Genomic DNA, 20,291 nt, shown 5'->3' on the forward strand with positions numbered 1-20,291 from the left:
GATCACTCTGGTTGTGATCTTTCGGTTCAACAAGGAACTTCTGCCATAAGCAGTTCATGGTATTGGAGGAAGGAAATACCACGGACCTTGAGGACTACCGCAAAGGTTACTAATAGCCTAAAGGAACGAGCAAACACTATCAACACGAAGTAAGTAGGGTGAATCTCGGGTTCAAGAACCCATGAATTGAATACCTACTAACTAAATTGCATCACATGATGCTTTTGAGAATGACAGCCAGAATCACACTAGGAACTCCAAACATGGCTAGAGTACTAGGTGATCATCCAAGACACCTAGGGTCACAATAATAGCTCCAACATATATACTGGGGCAATGAAGTACCTCAACACACTAGTTAGTGTGGTTAACCTAGCCTAGTGTGGTTAACCTAGCCAAAGGAACATCGGGAACGGGAAGATGGGATTTGCAAATGCATCATACTATTTAGAAACCCGGGATGACTCGGACAGCATAACAGCTGTAAATGCTCAAAAAGATTTGAAACATCCTGCAAAATGGTGGCATAGCCACTCACCATCACAATATCAAGGTTCTCAGGCCAACTGTTATCACATGGGAGTAGTAGGAACTCAACTGAGACTTCAGTCCATCATTCCTATAAGTCTACGGATTAGTAACACGTGATCCTGATAGAAAGAAGAGAAAGCCTAGTTCCTTAATCCCGTAGGAAAGAAAAAATGACTTGGATCAGAAGGGCATAAGGTAAAGGAGTAAAAAGAGCCTTATGTTCCCATCCACAATCAATTCCCCTGTATAACTAAAGAATTTCTAGACTCGACTTCGACCAGTTTGGCTTGGTAATCCTACAGGCAGTCAGGCTTTGATACCAAAGCTGTCAGGACCCCGATCCTAAGTCACACCGATCTAGCATGTAACACATCATATCACTTTGCGGCGTCACGCACGGTATTCCCACGGGTGCCACCTTACCTGGCCCAGGACTGTTTGCGCCTTTTGGCTCACGTATATGATAGTGCCGCTAGCATCCATATGACAAAGAAAACGGGCCGACATGACTAGTCGTAAACCCAAGGTGGCGTTAACTTATAGGGACAGGCATATGTGACCCAGAAACAAACGTGTCGATCAACAACGTATGAACATAAGTCGTAGCAAGCTACAAGAACTTAAAGGAACAATGCGTGACATTTCCCCGAAGGGACAGACACAGGAACGAAGAAGGACACATGCCGGCCAGCCTAAGTGTTCTGGAGCAGTAGCAAGCTACCATGGCTCAGTGGAAGCACTAGGAGACATTTCCCGGTAAGAGAGGCCACAAACAATAAACAACTAGGTTGTCGGATCCCACACATACCAAGCATTTCAATAATCATACACACAATATGCTCGATATGTGCAAATACAACATGGCATCACGACATGACTCTACAACTCAAGTATTTATTCATTAGGCTCCGAGAAGCCAAGTATTACAAACATGGGTATCAAGACCCACCATACAGAGCATACAAGTCAAAAGCACATGCGGAAGCTCAACATGTCTGAGTACGAACATCTACAAATGAAAAGAGTTGAGAAGCCTAACTATCTACCAGACCCTCTAGAGGGCACAAGATCGTAGCTGAGGTAACAAGCTAAACACCGGAGTCCATGCGGAACTACTACCGAGACTGAAGTCTCTCTGCAAAAACGTAAATTAAGCAAACGTGAGTACAAATGTACCCAGCAAGACTTACATCAGAACTAGCTACATATGCATCATTATCAACAAAGGGATGGTTTGGTTTATCTACAGCAAGCCAGCTTTGACTCAATGGATATCCTGAACTACAACTGCAAGTACTCTTTTGAGGTGGCGCACTCGAGTCCACATATTCACCATATCAATACACAACTATGGATCCGCTCCTGTCTCCCTACGAGAATGCCATCCATAGCACTCATGCTATCTTGCGCATTTTAGAGTTTCCACTATCACTTGTCTATGAACTGTATAGGCAACCTAGTAGTCCTTTACCGCGGACGCGGCTATTCGAATAGATCATGTTAACCCTACAGGGGTGTACTTCTTCACACACGCTCTCGCCACTTACCGCCATGCACACACCATGTATCTTGGCAACCTTCAAGCAGAAGCCTGGCTAGGGTGTTGGCCACGACCTGACTAACCACACAAGTCTCTAGTCCAGGTTTATCGCCTATTCGGGTTCCATCCGCAAGGAGATCCGGCCGGGGTGTCGCTCACGACCCCAAATGATGTGAGCAGGGTTCCCAAGCCCACCATCCGGGTGCCACTTGGTACACCGTGCCACTATACCTAGTCTGTCCCAAGCCCACCTGTATCGGGTGCCACTTGGTAGACTACTAGCACTACCTACAAACACCAGAAACTAGTTGCAACTCCTGGACAGAGATCAAGTTGATTAATAAGTCGAGAGTGGCACTTAAGCATTCCAATGTGTGGTAGTAACTGTCTTGGATCACAAACACAGAACTCAGTTCTTGAGAACGGTTTCAATGAGACAACGCACCATGTACTCCTACATGGCCTCTCACTGCTACCTTTACCAAATCGTGTTCACACACTTAGCTCTCAACAGTAGGCCATCTTCACCACATTCCAATTCATCCCCGATGAATCAGACCTGACTCAACTCTAAGCAGTAGCAGGCATGACAAACAAGCATGAATGAGTAGGCACATCATGGATCAAACAACTCCTACTCATGCTAGTGGATTTCAACTATTTACTGTGGCAAAGACATGTCATGCAGAGGAAAGGGGTTCAACTACTGTAGCATGTAACAGTTGAATCATTGTTGTCCTAATGCAGTAAAAGAGAGCAGGAGCGAGGGAGTGGGATTGTATCGGAATGAACAAGATGCTTGCCTGGCACTTCTGAAGATAGTATAGCTCTTCATTGGTGTCATCGGTCACATTGCCGGAACGTCCTCTACTGAGAGGGGACAAATACCGGCAAACAAGGAAGAACAGAATCAATGCAATGCACAATATGATGTATGATCATGACATGGCAAAATGAGTGTGTTGGGCTAATGCAACTACAACGAGATGGGTTTGAGTCATTTCGAACCAAAGGTTCAACCCTAAACTCAAATTATGAACTTAAATATTGCTTTATCATGTTTTGATCTAAACATCAGGGTTAAATTAATTTCTATGATTTTTTGAAGTTTATAACAATTTCTGGAATTTTCTGAATAAGATTAAATCCAGAAAACTCATTACCGCGTCAGCATGACGTGAGCAAGTCAACGGGCCAGCCAGGGTCAAATCTGACAAGTGGGGCCCACCAGTCAGTGGGACAGGGTTAAAACCGTGTTGACTTGGTATTTGACCTACCGCGGGGCCCGCTGTCAGTGTCTAGGTGTGGTCCAGCTAGCGGGGATTAGTGCTAATGACCCCGCCATGTCGGTTGTCGCCGGAGTTCGACCGACGACGACCAAAACCACGCCGGCAAGTCGCCGAACTTGCGCTGCGAGCGGCGGCTGGATGTGCGGGGACCACCGGGGAGTAGCCCATGCTCTCCCGCATCCAGAGGGGCAGGTGGGTGGCCGCGGGGGCGTTGGAGCTCGGCTTCGAGCGGTGCGGGGCTGCGGGGTACGAAGAGGCCAGCTGAGGGGATATGCGGGCTCCTGGGGCAGCTAGGAGCTCGCTAGGCTCGTCGGTCTGAGCGCAGCAGCAGGACAGCGCCACGCCGGATGTCCATGGCGGACGGCAGAGCTCGGTACGGTGGCTAGCATGGTTATAGCGCGGGAAAACCACAGGGAGAGAGGGGAAACGTAGGAGAGCTCACAGCAGGGCTAGCAAAGGCGATGGCGAGGTCGGGGAAGCTCTGGACGTGCCGAATCGGGTGGTGGGGATCACCGGCAGAGGCGGTGATGAGGACGGCGGGGACGATGTTGCAGGGCTCCTGCGGTCGCGTGCTTCGGGTGTGTAGCTCCACGAGGTCGTGGCAGAGCTCGGGGACGCGGAGAGGGAGTGAGGGAGTGGCTGTGGCCGTGCTGGCGCTCGTCGGCGCATGGAGGCGGCTCTCGGGGTTGCTCGGAGCTACGAGAGAGCGAGAGCCAGAGGAGAGGGGAGGGCTAGACAGCAAGGGGAGAGGCAAGGAAGGTCGGGGATGTCTCCTGGCGTCGTGAGAAGGACCGGGGGAGAGGAAGCAGGAGTGGCGTCCGGTGCGCGCGCGGGCGACATGCCTCTGCCTACTGGCAGAGGTTGAAGACGCCGCTTCGGCCTGGTGGGCTGGGCCAGCTACAGGGACGGGCCAGGTAAGCGCAAGTCAGTCATTTCCCCTCTCTCTCTCTACTGTTTTTTATTTCTGTTTTGTTTTCTATTTATTTCTTTTCTGTTTTGAATTAGTAAAAATACTAATTCATTTTTAAAATTCCTGAGACAAATTTTGGGACAATATTTGGGTTATTCCAAAGTCCCACAAGATGAGTCCGGAATATTTGGAGCATTTAAAATATTTATAGAATTCAAATGCCCCAATGCAACTAGAATATGGGTTAATTAAAAAATTCCATAAATGACCAATAAATATGCTCATCATTTTGGCAGAGGTTTTCACCTTTATCAAAAATCATGAACATTTTTAAAGGGCATTTTGGGTTCTTGAAAAAGATTTTATTTGATCCTATTGAATTCTTTCTGGTTCTAGGGTTTGATCAATCCCCATTTCAAGTTTAAATAAAATTTAAACATGATGCAACACATGACTAGCTAGCCCAAAGCATACAGAACTAGGGATGTGACATTCATACTTGTCTAACTCCAAAAATTCTAAAAAAATTACCACACTGTAGAAAATTTGTTTTAGCTTACCGTGTAAAAATTTCAAGATTTTATCACATTCTGAATTTCCAGAACAATTCAGACAATGATAAACAACTTTCTGTTTTCAAACATTAACATGTAGACTTGCAAAATAAGCATGGTAAAGGCCATACTTGACATTTTTGTTGAAATAAAAGATGCAAAACATTACTCTAAATAACAAGAAGCAAATCCTAATATAATAAAATGATGCTCCATCCAAAGCACATATCATGTGACGAATAAAAATATAGCCCCAAGTAAGGTTACCGATAATGTTGGAGACGAAAGAGGGGATGCCTTCCGGGGCATCCCCAAGCTTGGTTGCTTGGATCTTCCTTTAATATTACCTTGGGGTGCCTTGGCATCCCCAAGCTTAGGGTCTTGTAACTCCTTATTCTCCTCATATCGATATCTCACCCAAAACTTGAAAACTTCAATCACACAAAACTTAACGGAACTTCGTGAGATGGCTTAGTATGATAAAGACTTATCATTAACTTTGGTACTGTCAAAGACAAGATTCATAATTGTTCTCACACATTCCTACCGTACCTTATCATTTCCACAATTTATGTTGAGCAATATAAGCAATAGAAACTAGATAACAAGCAAACTATGCATTGAAAAAAGAATCTATCGAAAACAGAATAGTCTATAATAATCTGAACATTTACCATATGTGTGTAACTCCAAAAATTCTGAAAAATTACAACAAAGTAGGTAATTTGTATATCAATCATCTGTAAAAAATTCAGAATCTTTCGACACTCCAGTGGTTTTGAACAATTCTGTTACTGGAAGCAAAAGTTTCTGTTTTTGCACAAAATCAAGTCAACTATCATCCATACTATCCCAAAGGCTTTACTTGGTACTTTATTGAAACAAAAGCTATAAAACATGATTACTCAGTAGCTTAATCATGTGAACACACAAAAACAATAGGTAAAAGCGTTGGGTTGTCTCCCAACAAGCGCTTTTCTTTAATTCCTTTTAGCTAGGCATGATAATTTAATGATGCTCGCATAAAAGATAAGAATTCATACACAAAGAGAGCATCATGAAGCATTTGACTAGCATTTAAGCCTAACGCACTTCCTATGCATATGGATTTTGTGAGCAAATAGTTTATGGGAGCAAGAATCAACTAGCATAGGAAGGCAAAACAAGAAAAACTTCAAGTTTTTCAACACATAGAGAGGAAACTTGATATTATTGCAATACCTACAAGCATATGTTCCTCTGATAATAATTTTTAGTAGCATCATGAATGAATTCAACAATATAACTATCACATAAATTCTTTTAATGGTCTACAAGCATGGAAATTTTATTACTCTCCACATAAGAAAATTTGTTCTCATGAATAGTAGTGGGAGCGAACTCAACAAAATAACTATCATGTGATTGAAAATTAAAATCATGATGAAAATCTTCATGGTTATCATTATTCAATATAGCATATATGTCATCACCATAATCATCATAGCTAGCAACTTTGTTGTCATAATCATTTGAAACCTCTTTCGAAATAGTGGATTCATCACTAAATAAAGTCGTGACCTCTCCAAATCCACTTTCATAATTATTAGAATAAGATTCAACACCCTCCAAAATAGTGAGATCATTACTACCTAGAGTTGACACTCTTCCAAACCCACTTTCATCAGTATAATCATAATAAATAGGAGGCATGCAATCATCATAATAAATTTTCTCATCAAAACTTGAGGGACTAAAAATATCAACTTCATCAAATATAGCATCCCCAAGCTTATGGCTTTGCATATCGTTAGAATCATGGATATTCAAAGAGTTCATACCAACAACATTGCAGTCATGCTCATCTTTCAAAGATTTTTTTTCGAACATTTTTTCGAATTCTTCTGCTATCAATTGAGTACAGTTTTCCTTTCCATCATTTTCACGAAAGACATTAGAAAGATGAATAATATGATGCAACCTCAATTCTATTTTAAGTTTTCTTTTAGAAACCAAACTAGTGATAAAACAAGAAATTAAAAGATTCAATTGCAAGATCTAAAGATATACCTTCAAGTACTCACCTCCCCGGCAACGGAGCCAGAAAAGAGCTTGATGTATACTACACAACTTGTTCTTGTAGACTCGTGTTGGGCCTCCAAGCGCAGAGTTTTGTAGGACAGTAGCAATTTTCCCTGAAGTGGATGACCTAAGGTTTGTCAATCCATGGGAGGCATAGGATGAAAATGGTCTCTCTCAAACAACCCTGCAACCAAATAATAAAAAGTCTCTTGTGTCCTCAACACACCAAATACAATGGTAAATTGTATAGGTGCACTAGTTCGGCAAAGAGATGGTGATACAAGTGTAGTAATGATAGTAGATATTGATTTTTGTAATAGGAACAACAAAAAAACAGCAAGGTAGCAATTGATAAAATGGAGCACAAACGGCATTGCAATGCTTGAAAATAAGGCCTAGAGTCCATACTTTCACTAGTGCAATCTCTCAACAATGCTAATATAATTGGATCATATAACCATCCCTCAACGTGCGATGAAGAATTACTCGAAAGTTCCTATCCAGCGGAGAACATAAGACGATATTGTTGGCGGGGTACGAAACCACCTCGAAGCTATTTTTTCCGACCGATCTATCCAAGAGTTCGTACTAAAATAACACCAAGTTATCCTTTCCAATCAATCTATCCAGAGTTCATACTGAAATAACACCAACTTATCCTTTTCGATCGATCTATGAAGAGTTCGTACTAAGATAACACCAAATAATTTCAGATTCATAATACTCAATCCGACATATAGAACCTCAAAGAGTGCCAAGATTTCGACCAAAGAAACAAAGACGAGAACATGCATCAACCCCTATGCATAGATTACCCGAATGTCACCTCGGGAATCCTTGAGTTGAGTGCCAAAACACATATCAAGTGAATGAATATGATACCCCATTGTCACCATGGGTATACATAGGAAGACATGCATCAAGTGTTCTGAAATCCATAAAAGTATTCAATCCGATAGGAACGAAATCTCAAAGGGAAAACTCAATTCATCACAACAAGATAGAGAGGGGGAAACACCATATGATTCAACTATATTAACAAAGCCCACGATAAATCAAGATCGTGACATCTCAAGAACACGAGAGAGAGAGAGAGAGAGAGAGAGAGAGAGAGAGAGAGAGATTGATTCAACACATAGCTACTGGTACAAACCCTCAGCCCCAAGGCTAGACTACTCCCTCCTACACATGGTGGACGCCGAGATGATGAAGATGGCCACCAGTGATGATTTCCCCCTCCGGCAGGGTGCCACAACAGGGTCTAGATTGGTTTTTCGTGGCTACAGAGGCTTGCGGCGGCAGAACTTCTGATCTAGGATTATTTTTGGGGGTTTCTGTATTTATAGGATTTTTTGGCGTTGGTTTCATGCGAAGATGGGCCTCGAGGTGAGCAAGATACACACCAGGGTGCGCCCTGGTGTGTTGTGCCCACCTCGTGGCTCTTCTGGCCCTCCCACGAAGCTTCTAGTGCCTCTTTTGTTCCAAAAAAAATCATCAAAAAGTTTTGCTGCATTTGGAGAACTTTCATTTCTGCACAAAACACAACACACGGTACTTCTGCTGAAAACATCGTCAGTCCCGGTTAGTTCCATTCAAACCATACCAAAACCATATAAAATTGTTGTAAACATGGCATGATTGCTTCATAAATTCTAGATACATTGGAGACGTATCAGGCCTCCCCGGCGACCAACTCCAGCACCCCCCAAACGGCGACTCCCTCCTGAGTTCAACGGTGCCAGCCACTCGCCTCGCCGTGGCCCACATCGTCGCTGGCGAGCGTGCCGTCACTGTGTCGCGTGGTTGGAGATGACAGGCGGACCCCACCTGTCATACTCACCTCTCTCTCTTTCCCACCAAAGGGTGGAGCCCACCCGCCAGGTCTAAACGCGCCAGTAGCGCGTGTACCATGTCGGTTGAAGTTGTATTTTGCCTTTACGCATTCAGCTTGTCCGCCTCGTGCGGGCTGGTTTCTCTCTGGGCTGGCTCGACTGACGCCGTTCTGGCCCAGGTGAATAGTTTGTTTTTCCTTTTTCTTTTTCTGGAAACTTGCAAAAATTTCACAAGATTCAATACTTGTCCAAATGCAATGGTTCCAGTTTATCTGTTCGTCTAAAAATCTCACCTATTTATTGGTACAACTTCAACATTTTCCAGCACACTTTTCTGTATTTAAATATGGAAAGTCCACTTTGTAGATTCACAACTCCACTTCTGTTACTCCAACTTGAAAACTAAAACCGCCACTATTTTTAGTTTTCATCCCCCTATTTTATAAAAATATGAAAATGAGTTTTAGATCACTTTTATTTTTGTGGTTGCTATTTGCCTTATTTTTCGATATTGTTTTGCGACAATTACATCCCGTATCTGACGGAGTTGTTGGAGAAGAGTTGAAGAAGGACTTGAAGACATTGAAGATCAAGCCAACCAAGGCAAGCAACCTTTTGACCATGATCCACCCCTCTTTTGTTCATCGAATAAAATTCCGTATGCATGATGATTATGATAGTGATGATGAGTTGCTATGCATGTTGCATTGACGCACGATCCGTCGACTCTTGCATGATTCGTAGCTCTATTTTGTGCTTAGAGATACAATGTTGAACCATAGTTGTTGACGCATGCACTTGCATAAATTCCGTGAATAACACGTTGAGAGAAATCTTTCAGAAGCTCCAATGGGTGCCACTAATGCCCTTGGGAGATGATGACGAGCTAGGTCACTACTTGATGGAGAAGTAGTGTACTGAGGCAAGTTGAAAGTGTTGTTTCCAGAAACCGATTAGATCTAAGATTTGTTGATCGTCCCAACCGAACATACAACCACACTACCCCTTACGGGACGGAGCATTATTGATTACCTAGTCCGATACTACCTTGGTGCCCACATTACTAGTGATGGAACTGACGTGTGTTCACTCTCGGGACGGGTCGTGCTTGGATAGGCGGCCATGACTATTTTTACAGGGCACCAGAGACATCGTCGGTCCCTTCATGTGAATGTGACATTAGAAAGGGCTGAGTCTCAAGATCTTTTATGATTATAACAAGAAGGTCGGGTACTAATGAGTGGACTCTATGTTAGTGTCGCTTGAGAAAGATAGTGATCGGGTTCTTACCCCGGGTACTGCAGGTCGTGGTTAACTCAGAAGCTTCTCGGATCTTGTGGGTAAAGTGTACAACCTCTACAGAGTGTCAAACTATTAGAATAGCCGTGTCCACAGTCAAGGACAATTGGGTGGTGCTGCTTAGACTACATCCATATGTTTTTGAAAAACAACACAGACTGGCAACATTATTGTTGTGAATCGTGAGGAAGGTGACGATGGGCTTGAAATGGTGTTGTGGATAAATCCCTCTCTTTATGTTGATATATGTAACCTCTTGTTGCATGTTGGAGACACATGCATGACCCTTGAAAAAGGTTTTGATCATACTTGCATGAGGAAAACTAGCATTCCCAGAAATGCCAACATAGAAATGAAACCATGCATATTTGTTGGTTATCATTCATGGCTTTCTTGCGAGTACATTCAAACGTACTCACTGGCTTGTCCTTGGCTATTTACTTGGCCAGGCCTGCAAGAGCAGGAATACAAAGAAGAGTTCTTTGGTGACGAACATGCGAACTAGGACACTTTCCCAGTCAGAATGCCTATTGGGTTAACGTAGATGCATGGGTCCAAGATATCGTAGAACATTTCCGCTACTTTGATTTATTTGAAGTTTAGCCCTTGAGGCTTTATCTATGTATGACTTGACCATAATGGTCCTATTTGTGTAAGACGACATGTAATGGATGTAAAGTCTTGATATCCAGTCTGTGGTGTATAGTGATCATTGATCCTTGGGATCACTGTGCACGTGTAATCGGTGGCTTCGACTGTATAAGTCGGGATCCCCACACCGCCCACGTTTGACCTAGCTCGGGACATTGGTGAATTTTAATATAAGCAAATGAGATAAAATATGTTTAGTTTTCAAATTATTTTTGGTGACACTAAAAATCGTCACAAAATATGGGCATACATAGTGACGTCCAAACTCGTTGCCTAAAATTAGACCATAATGTCACCAACGTACTTGTGGTAGCTGATCCGGGAGGAAATCAGCTGGTGAAGGAAAAAATTCACAAAAAATGATCTTAGGTGACGTTTCCTGTTTCTTCACCAGGGTTTTTGTCACAGAGTAGAGCAAATTTTGTAGTGAGTGTTTGAGTTATGAGTTGATGTATTCTATGCACTTCCACCTATCCATATTTGTTGGCCTCTACGGTATCGTGCATTGCCTACTATGACATCAAGACTAGGTGCATACTTTGCCAGTACATCCAAATTGCATGGGAGAACTTTCTCTTATTCTCCTACACATAAAACAACCCATCTCCTCAAAACAACCACCATACCTAACTATTATGGCATTTCCATAACCATTCCGAGTTATATTGCCATGAAACTTCAATTGTTACTTTACATGACTTATATTTTTCATTCTCATTTGCTTTGCATGATCATTTAGAGTCAACATGAGATATGTGGCAACACTGGTGCAACGTCCTGCTATACAAATGAGTTTTAACCCCTTTCCGCGACGGAGTTTTAAACCGTCACCTTGCCTATGTGTGCGATAGGGGGGTCCTTATGACACGACCTAAAACCGTCAGGGATAGGGAGTAGAAATGCATACGTTTTGCAGATCTAAGCGTATGCATGCCGACATCTATCCCAAATGGCGTCACACAACTGTTTGTGATATGTCGAATATCCCAAATGCTCCATCCTTGCTACTCATGTGTGCTCGCATTACCATCGCACTCGGTGTTCTGTGGTGGAACGTTTATGATGCGCGCCACATCACAAACAATTCATGATTGTAAAGCGTGTATGACAAAGAGACTATCACACACATTTACTTTTCCTCGACCGTATGCGATTCGATGTAAGAGTGCATATAGTTATCCCTATAATACTGTATGCGAAGTTTAGATATATCCCACATGATTCATCCGTAGTACCCGTGGCGGATGAAGGCCTATCTCACGCGTTCTTCTATGAGCCAACGTTTATGATTCATGACATCATGAACAGTCCATAATTGCCAAGCATGTGTGATAAGGTGACTTTCACAAACATTTAATAAGAGAGAACTATGTGCGCTGTTGTTGTTAATCTCACATGTTTTTCTTGGCAGTAGAGATTCATCGCACACATAGTGATCTGAGAAACGTGTCTGATCTTGACGTTTATCACAGACGTTTTGCTTTCGCAAACCGTGTGTAGTGTAACAGTCTACAGAGCATAATTTATTCCTAATTTAATCCCTGCATTTAAAATTCACAGATTTTGAATTTGAAAGTAGGCAATCACTTATTTCATATCGAACCATGCTTATTACAAATATAGATTCAAGGGTGAATGCATAATTTGATGCACAGGTACATATACTGAAGAACTACAAAAGCACCAAGTAAAGAATGATGAACTACAGTTATACTAAAGACTGTAAAGAGAGAGGCGAAAGACATTATGGTTGTCGAAGAAGGTGAAGCGGAATGCCCATGTTGTGCCCTCCTCCATGCCTAATGCACACACGACTCTAGGCCAACCCCTTGTGATGGCCGCCCGCCCATCCTTCACTGTCTTCATTAGGACTTCTCAATGCTCATTATAGTCTCGATGAAATGCTTTAACCTTCATTGCACGTCCACCAATCATGTACTTTGCAATGTAATCTTGAGTAAGCTACTCTGGGAACCACTACACACGGAAAAGATTCAGATATTGTTGTCTAACAACTCATCATGGGCAGTAAAAAGAGAAGGTTATAGAGTTCATAGTTACCATCCTACAACTCACTGATGTGTTGGATATAGCGTAAAAATAATAATGTAATTGCCATCATTCATATCTTTTAGCTAATAATCCTTATCAGTTTCTTCACTTGATGTTGGTTCATGAATATCTCATTGCCCCATACGCAAAAAGGGTCGATGTGTGGATCTTTGTGGAGGACATATGTACCTACAAGCAACAAGTCAATGTTAGAAGCTAAAAAGTGCACAGGCGTGGATCTATATGCACTACATTATGGAACCAGGGGGGTATAAGACGAGTGATGAAACTAACCTCGGTGGAAAATGCTGGTCACTCCCGTTGTTGTTCTGCATACGTACATGGAAAGGCATGATAAGTACAACAATCTTAACATCAAAAAATATAGCCATGGTAAACAACACCATCTCCAAATGATAGCTTGGATGTGTTGGTTTCATCATGCTATTAAAGTAGATAAAAAATGGAAGGGAATGTTAACTACAACATGCTTAACAACCAACAAATATTGTAATTCAAACTGGTACTGTTGAAAATGAATAGAACATAGCTCATGATTAAGCATCACTGGATAAATGTGTAAAAATGGAAGGGAATGTTAAGTACACCAGGCATAACATGAACCGGATATACTTGTTTAAACTGGTATTGATGAAATCGAACTGCACAGTTCAGACTTGCACATAATGAACATCACATGTGAATAACTGAAATAAACAAGGCATATATGATCACTATAACAACCAAATATAGCCATTGGAAACTGGACAGAGGCTCACTGCAACCAACCAAACAACCAAATATAGATAAACAAGGCATCTGCTTGAAAACTGGACAAATGCTCATTGCAACCAACCTAATAAGCAAATACAGATAGACAAGGCATCTGCTTGAAAACTGGATACATGCTCACTACAACCAACCTAACAAGCAAATATAGATAAACAAGGCATCTGCTTGAAAACTGGACAAATTCTCACTGCAACCAACCCAACAACCAAATACAGATAAACAAGGCATCTGCTTGAAAACTGGACAAATGCTCACTGCAACCAACCTAACAACCAAATAAAGATAAACAAGGCATCTGCTTGAAAACTGGACAAATGCTCACTACAACCAACCTAACAACCAAATACAAATAAACAAGGCATCTACTCACTATAAACAACCAAATATAGCCATTCGTGAAACTAAAGTGGACAATTCATACTTAAAGACCATATAGGCCTATTGAACATTACATTTTTTTTGCATAACCAAAGTAATAAAACACGACACAGTTAAAACATCGCATGGAAAAAGCTAGCACAACAAAGGGTATGGATTGGCTAGCTAGAAAAAGTAAGATTTTCTGATAGGATATTGCCTCACTTGTCATGGACGGGATCCTTCCACTTGGAAGAGCACATGCCCATGTTGCACTCCCCGATGTCGCAGATGGGTTGTTTCACCCTGGAAGAGTCGTAGTGAGTGCCCTTCTAGTGGTCGTGGTTGATGAGATCTGACTTGGCAGCTGAGGATCCCAAGCCGCCGCCATAGAACGTGTCCTTCAGAAATGACAAAATGGGCTCGATGAAGTACAAGGATCGCAAATCCTTGACCGCATGGCGGAGGAGATAAACGGAGGGCCTTCAAAGATATCGATGGCGATTGAACCAGAGGGGTTGGGAATGGACCACTTAACATGTGACATGGCCCCCGCGAAGCCGTCATTGTCTACAAGCTTGATGTCGTAGCCGGCATTCCTGAGATACAGTAATACGCGAGCCCGCTGACGTGAAACCTTCGGCATGGCAACATAGTCAATGTCCTCACCGACTTTCACAATGAGGTGTTCCTCCAGGATCAACAGGTCGGCATGAATGGCGGCTACCCCGCCATTGTCCGTCGGAGAGGCCAGGATAAACCTCTTTTTGCTTGTATAGTCGTTGGGCTCCCCGGGATATGTGGTCGGGCTTAGGCCGCGACTCTCTGGAGTAAGGGATGTGGATCCGGGTGAAGGGACACCGCGGGCCTAATCTAAAAAATCAGGGCACGGAGGGTATGGTAATTGTGAGTAACCTGAACTTATTTGAGCTAGGAGGCATGGGCAAGTCCGCAGGGGTTGCCGACGGCGGTGATCTAGGGTTCGAGTGGAGGAGGGATGGGGGTGGGTGTGTGTGGACTATGGAGGGGGGTGTTTGAGGATACACCATGGCTACTGAAAATTTTAGTAATGGTGGGTGGAGATGGTGGTGGACGAGGGAAGGCGATGGTTCAAATGCCTCGACTATTGGAATTTTACTATGAGTTCGGTGGTGGAGGAGTCGGGGCAACAGTTGAAATACGCGACTACTAAAATTTGGGTAAAGGGATTTAAGTCGGGCAGGAGCAACCTAGATCGCAGATAGTCCAACAAGAATAATTTTGTATTATAATAAGGAAAAGCCGCGAAACCACCAATTTTTGGCATCACTCAAGGCGGGTAGTTTTTTTTGAGATTTCTAGCTAGCTGGTTATTGCACATGGTTCGTCCTAATTATCAGAAGCAGACGTGGAATTCATCCTAAATATCATGTACACATTACCTCCTTCACCCTTGCTTGCGCTTGCGAAGTGGTGGCCATTCAACAAGGCGTGAGCATCGCACACGGTTAAGCCAGTGCACCCGTGTTTGCTATGCGTACGTCCACACACAATTGTCTCATCCGAGCCATCTTATATATTATATAGCACCATTTGGCAACAAAAAACGCGAGAGAGAGTCCGAAGACAACCACACCTGCATGTGGCCCATATATATACGTATGAATAGGGTGGTGTGTGATGTTCAAATTCCCAATGCACAACTTTGACCGCATGGACCCACGGGTGGGTGTGTCGTCGAAGATCGGGTTAGAGGGGCAAGAAAACAACAACCATGACCTACCATAAGGGTGTGATGTTTAAATACACAACTTCAGTGGCACCTACCTCGCAAACCAAAATCCCCCTTGGATATATCTATAATGATATGCTAAGGTTGTAGCTAGGGTGCTTGCCCCACCCCCACTTCGTTGTTAGGAATCATTGCATGGAAAACAATTTTTTTCTATGCACACGCAATGATCTATCCACGGAGATGCATAGGAACGAGGGAGAGAGTGTGTCTACATACTCTCATAGACCATAAGCGAAAGCATTTCACAACATGGTTGATGTAGTCGAACTTCTTCGCGCTTCAACCGATAAAGTACTGAATGCATGACACCTCCATGTTCTGCACACGTTCAGCTCAGTGACGTCCCTCGCCTTCTTGATCTAGCAAGACGTCGAGATAGTAGGTGAGTTCCATCAGCGCGATGGCATGGTGATGGTGATGGTGAAGTGATCTCTGCAGGGCTTCACCTAAGCACTACGAAAATATGACCAGGGGTGTAAACGGTGAAGGGGTGTCGGTGTCAAAATCGGAAGATCTCGGGTAGGGGGTCCCGAACTGTGCGTCTAAGGTCGATGGTAACAGGAGACGGGGGACACGATGTTTTACCTAGGTTCGGGCCCACTCTATGGAGGTAATACCCTACTTCCTGCTTGATTGATCTTGATGAATATGAGTATTACAAGAGTTGATCTACCAGGAGATCGTAATGGCTAAACCCTAGAAGTCTAGCCTATGGGATTACGATTGTGTCCTATGGACTAAAACCTCCGGTTTATATAGACACCGGAGGGGGCTAGGGTTATACAAGGTCGGTTACAGAGAAAGGAATCTACATATCCGAATTGCCAAGCTTGCCTTCCACGCCAAGGAGAGTCCCATCCGGACACGGGAATACGTCTTCTATCTTGTATCTTCACAGCCCAACAGTCCGGCCCATGTTAATAGTCTAGCTGTCCGAGGACCCCTTAATCCAGGACTCCCTCAGTAGCCCCCGAACCAGGCTTCAATGATGAGGTATCCGGCGCACAGATTGTCTTCGGCATTGCAAGACGGGTTCCTCCTCCGATAACTTCAAAGTACCTGACTTAAAGAGTAGTATCCAGCTTTTCATTTAATGTCGCGCTCATCGGCTTCTACACCTTCATGATTTCAGCTTCCATGTGTCGGGTGAATATGATAGGTCGGAGCATTTTTGCACATACCACCCTGACCATGAGAGAAAATTGTTTATTTAGAGAGACGGGGATCTTCAGATCTAATCCACACCATCTCCACCATGAGGCATCCTTGGAGCTTGCCAGCAGAAACCACCCCGACATGGCTAGCACTCCTAGCTCTTCCTCCCGCCCCACAGCCCCAAAAAGGGTGATTGGGAAAAGTGCTATGTATCCCATAACCAACTGGTGAAGCTGCAGACACAGGGATTTCTCCCCCCCCGCATATTTGGTCCCCGTTCGAACCAGATTGGCTTCCTTCAACGGTGGGGAGCAGGCAGAGAATTTCCCCAACCCATCCAGGGGGGAACGAGTATGCTTTGTTCCCTACTTGTTGAGAGGTGTCGGATTTCCAATCCATCCATTCCTCCTAGGTCTACTAGAGTATTTTGGCCTCCAACTACACAATTTCACTCCTGCCTCCATCCTGCATATTGCGGGTTACGTCGCTCTTTGTGAGCTACTATTCCTGGGCTGCGAGGCCCGTTTTGATTTATGGAAGAAGCTATTCCGCCTCATCCTTCATAATCAAGAGGGATCAATAATTCAAGTGGGCGCCGCCGAAATATGGCGCATCGCCGGGGCCGGATATCTGTCCGGCATGCCGAAGAAGGCATCCAAAGAATGGCCTTCCGAATGGTTCTATATTGAGGACGTCTCCCTTCTCGACCCAGTCCGAATGGGTCTTCCTGAATATTCAAGTGCTCCATTGAAGAAACGCCTTAGCTGGCGTCCTCGGAGCCTCAGGGAGGAAGATAGCATGAAAGTTCGTCAATTGATGAGCAAGATAAAGATGCTCGCTCAGTCTGGATTGTCAATAGTCGAGGTTATCGCAATATCCATAATACGAGGGGTTCAGCCACTCCAATACCGATGGCATCCTAAATGCCACTTCAACGGAGAAAATGACGCCACCCGCTGTGGTCGGAAGGGTCCGGACACTCCCGCCGCTTTTGCAAAAATATTGTCCGGATTATACAAAGGGGAGAAAGAAGAGTTCATCCGCATTAAGCCCAGAGATGGATTTTCCATGTACAACCCTCCCAGCTGGGTGAGTTTCCATACCACTACTTAATTTACTCCCTGAGTCAGTTTCCACAAATATTAATCCGTCCATTTGAGACAGGAATGGCGGAAGATCACCAAGGAGTTCCACAGTCCCGCACCACAGCCAGAGGACCACAACCAGACCCTTGACCCCGGATTCACAGAAGATCCAGATATATTCGTGGAGCTTGGGGATGGAGTGTTCTACCAGGAAAGCCATGACGGCACAGAAGTGGCCATCACCGCTGACTATCCCGGCCTTCTCCCTGCCTCACATGTAAGTAATCAAGAGACTTATCCTTCGAAAGAATTTCCTCATTCCACCTCACTCACCGCACTATCTTATGCTCTAGAGGGGAGGCGATCGGCGTGCCATGCTGCACTTGAGGCGACTTGCAAGAAGGCTGCGCCTACGCCGGGAAGGCCTTCGAAGAGGAAGGTAAATAGGGGCATGGCTGAGACCTCATCAAAGAGGTATGATTTTTTAAATATGCTCCTTGGCTGTCACATTTGAAGTATGACACTATCTGTTGTGTCTTATCAGGAAAAACATTTGCCGGACTATGTCCGGGGATCCTGCCTGTCATGCTTCCACTAGCCAGATTCTGGACCCTGTCTCGAGGACTGGGGCTGACGTAGGAGTGACACTGGATTGTCCTTCTGCAGAGGAGTCGGATGATGTATCCGTCACAAACTCCGAAGTGGAGAGCGCCATGAATCATCAGCACCGACGGGCCACTCTTCGTGACTCTGGTTTTTCAGAAGAGGCTTTCAACGCCTTCACTCGGGTGATGCATACATCTAAGCTGCTCGAGATGGGCTTACGAGAGCCACAAACTAGTATTTGAAAGATATGCGGGTAAGTACACATTAGTGCCAAACTGATAATCATATACCAGTAGCCCCCGAGACATGAAACAGTTGGTACAACTGATTTAAGGATCATTGTACAACCAGGTACTCACGAAGAAGAACAGCTTGTTGTCTCAAGAGCTGGAAAAGTGTCAGGCCCAGCTAGCTGCTGCTACCACCAAACTGGAGAAATCCAAGGAGGCAGTGTCTGGTAATGTTCCCTCTACCAAGAAAACATAATCATATACCAGGGGTACTAATACAGGTGCATATCTTTTGGCAGAGTCATCAGATCATCCAGGAGCGGCACCGAAAGTCACACTAGCGGGAGGTCCAGGAGCTCAAAGGCAACTGGCCACGGGCGAACATATACTGACATTTGTCAGGGAGGAGAAAAACAAACTCCAAGATTCCCACACCAAGGTGGGCGAAGAGCTAAAAGATGTGCGGGCCTAGCTGGCCGACTCCGTGAAGGAGAATAAGAAGCTCCGAGGCGGCATATTTTAGCATGTGTTTAAACTTACCCCTGCATAATTCGGCTAGGGAAGGAACTGACAGAATTATGTCTGTAGGTATAATGACGGGCCGTCCCGAAGTGGAAGTATCCGGATCTTCGAGCGATCTGCTACAAGAGATGTCGCAAATGCACGAGAGAGCTCGGCAGGCGATGCGGAGTATTTCCAAGGCCTTGTGGCCATCCGACTCCCCTCCAGGAAGTATGGAGGAATTGGTACAACTATTGAAAGGAGCGCGGTGGCGCTTCCAATCATGGAAGATATCAGCCTGCCGGGAAGGTGCGCGAGAGGCCTAGGCCATGGTGAAAACACGGTATACCAAGCTCGATCCGAATCACATGGCCCGGGTCGGACCTTTAGGGTCAGATGGAGAAGAAATTCCCGTTAGTTTGGTATACGACCAGGTACAAGTAGCCGCCAAGTATTCCCAACAAGATTGTAGGCTAGAGAGCCTGTTGGATGGCATAGAGGAAGAAGTTTTTGAGTCTAAGTGACTATGTGCTTCAATTGACAAATTATGTCTCTAGCTGAATTGTAAAACGATTGTCATGGCAGACCTTTTCGCTTCGACCTCTTGACCCGAAGGTGAGGAGTGCTTCTGAATACCCGCTCGGTAATGTAGACCGGGGTATGCGTGGAAACCAGGCATAGGGGTCATAGTTGCTTGAACAGACAAGTATCCGGCTAGCTATGTTATATTACATTTTGATCGTAATTAACATCTTCTAGAGAGAATAGTTCCGTTAAGGGTTCCTTTCCCTGGGTCAACATACGTTAACGTGCACGTCCGTACTGTGATTGAAAAAATCACAACATCCTTAACATCTAGGGGTTCATAGTGTAACGAGTAAAGAACATCTTTAGTCCGCCGACCGAATATTCCCTTAAGAATGCTAGCTTTCGGCTTCACCCAGTCTGAGGTACACATCCGGATAACCCGGCAGTAACAATGACAGAGGTGCTCCTTTTATGCCCTAGCCGAACTAACCGGAACGTAGGGCATAAGCACAGGAGCCAGGCAACCCAGCTTGGCCAAAAATTA

The sequence above is a fragment of the Triticum dicoccoides genome, chromosome 6B (genome assembly GCF_002162155.2).
Source record: "Triticum dicoccoides isolate Atlit2015 ecotype Zavitan chromosome 6B, WEW_v2.0, whole genome shotgun sequence".
In the NCBI taxonomy this organism is placed as follows: domain Eukaryota; kingdom Viridiplantae; phylum Streptophyta; class Magnoliopsida; order Poales; family Poaceae; genus Triticum; species Triticum dicoccoides.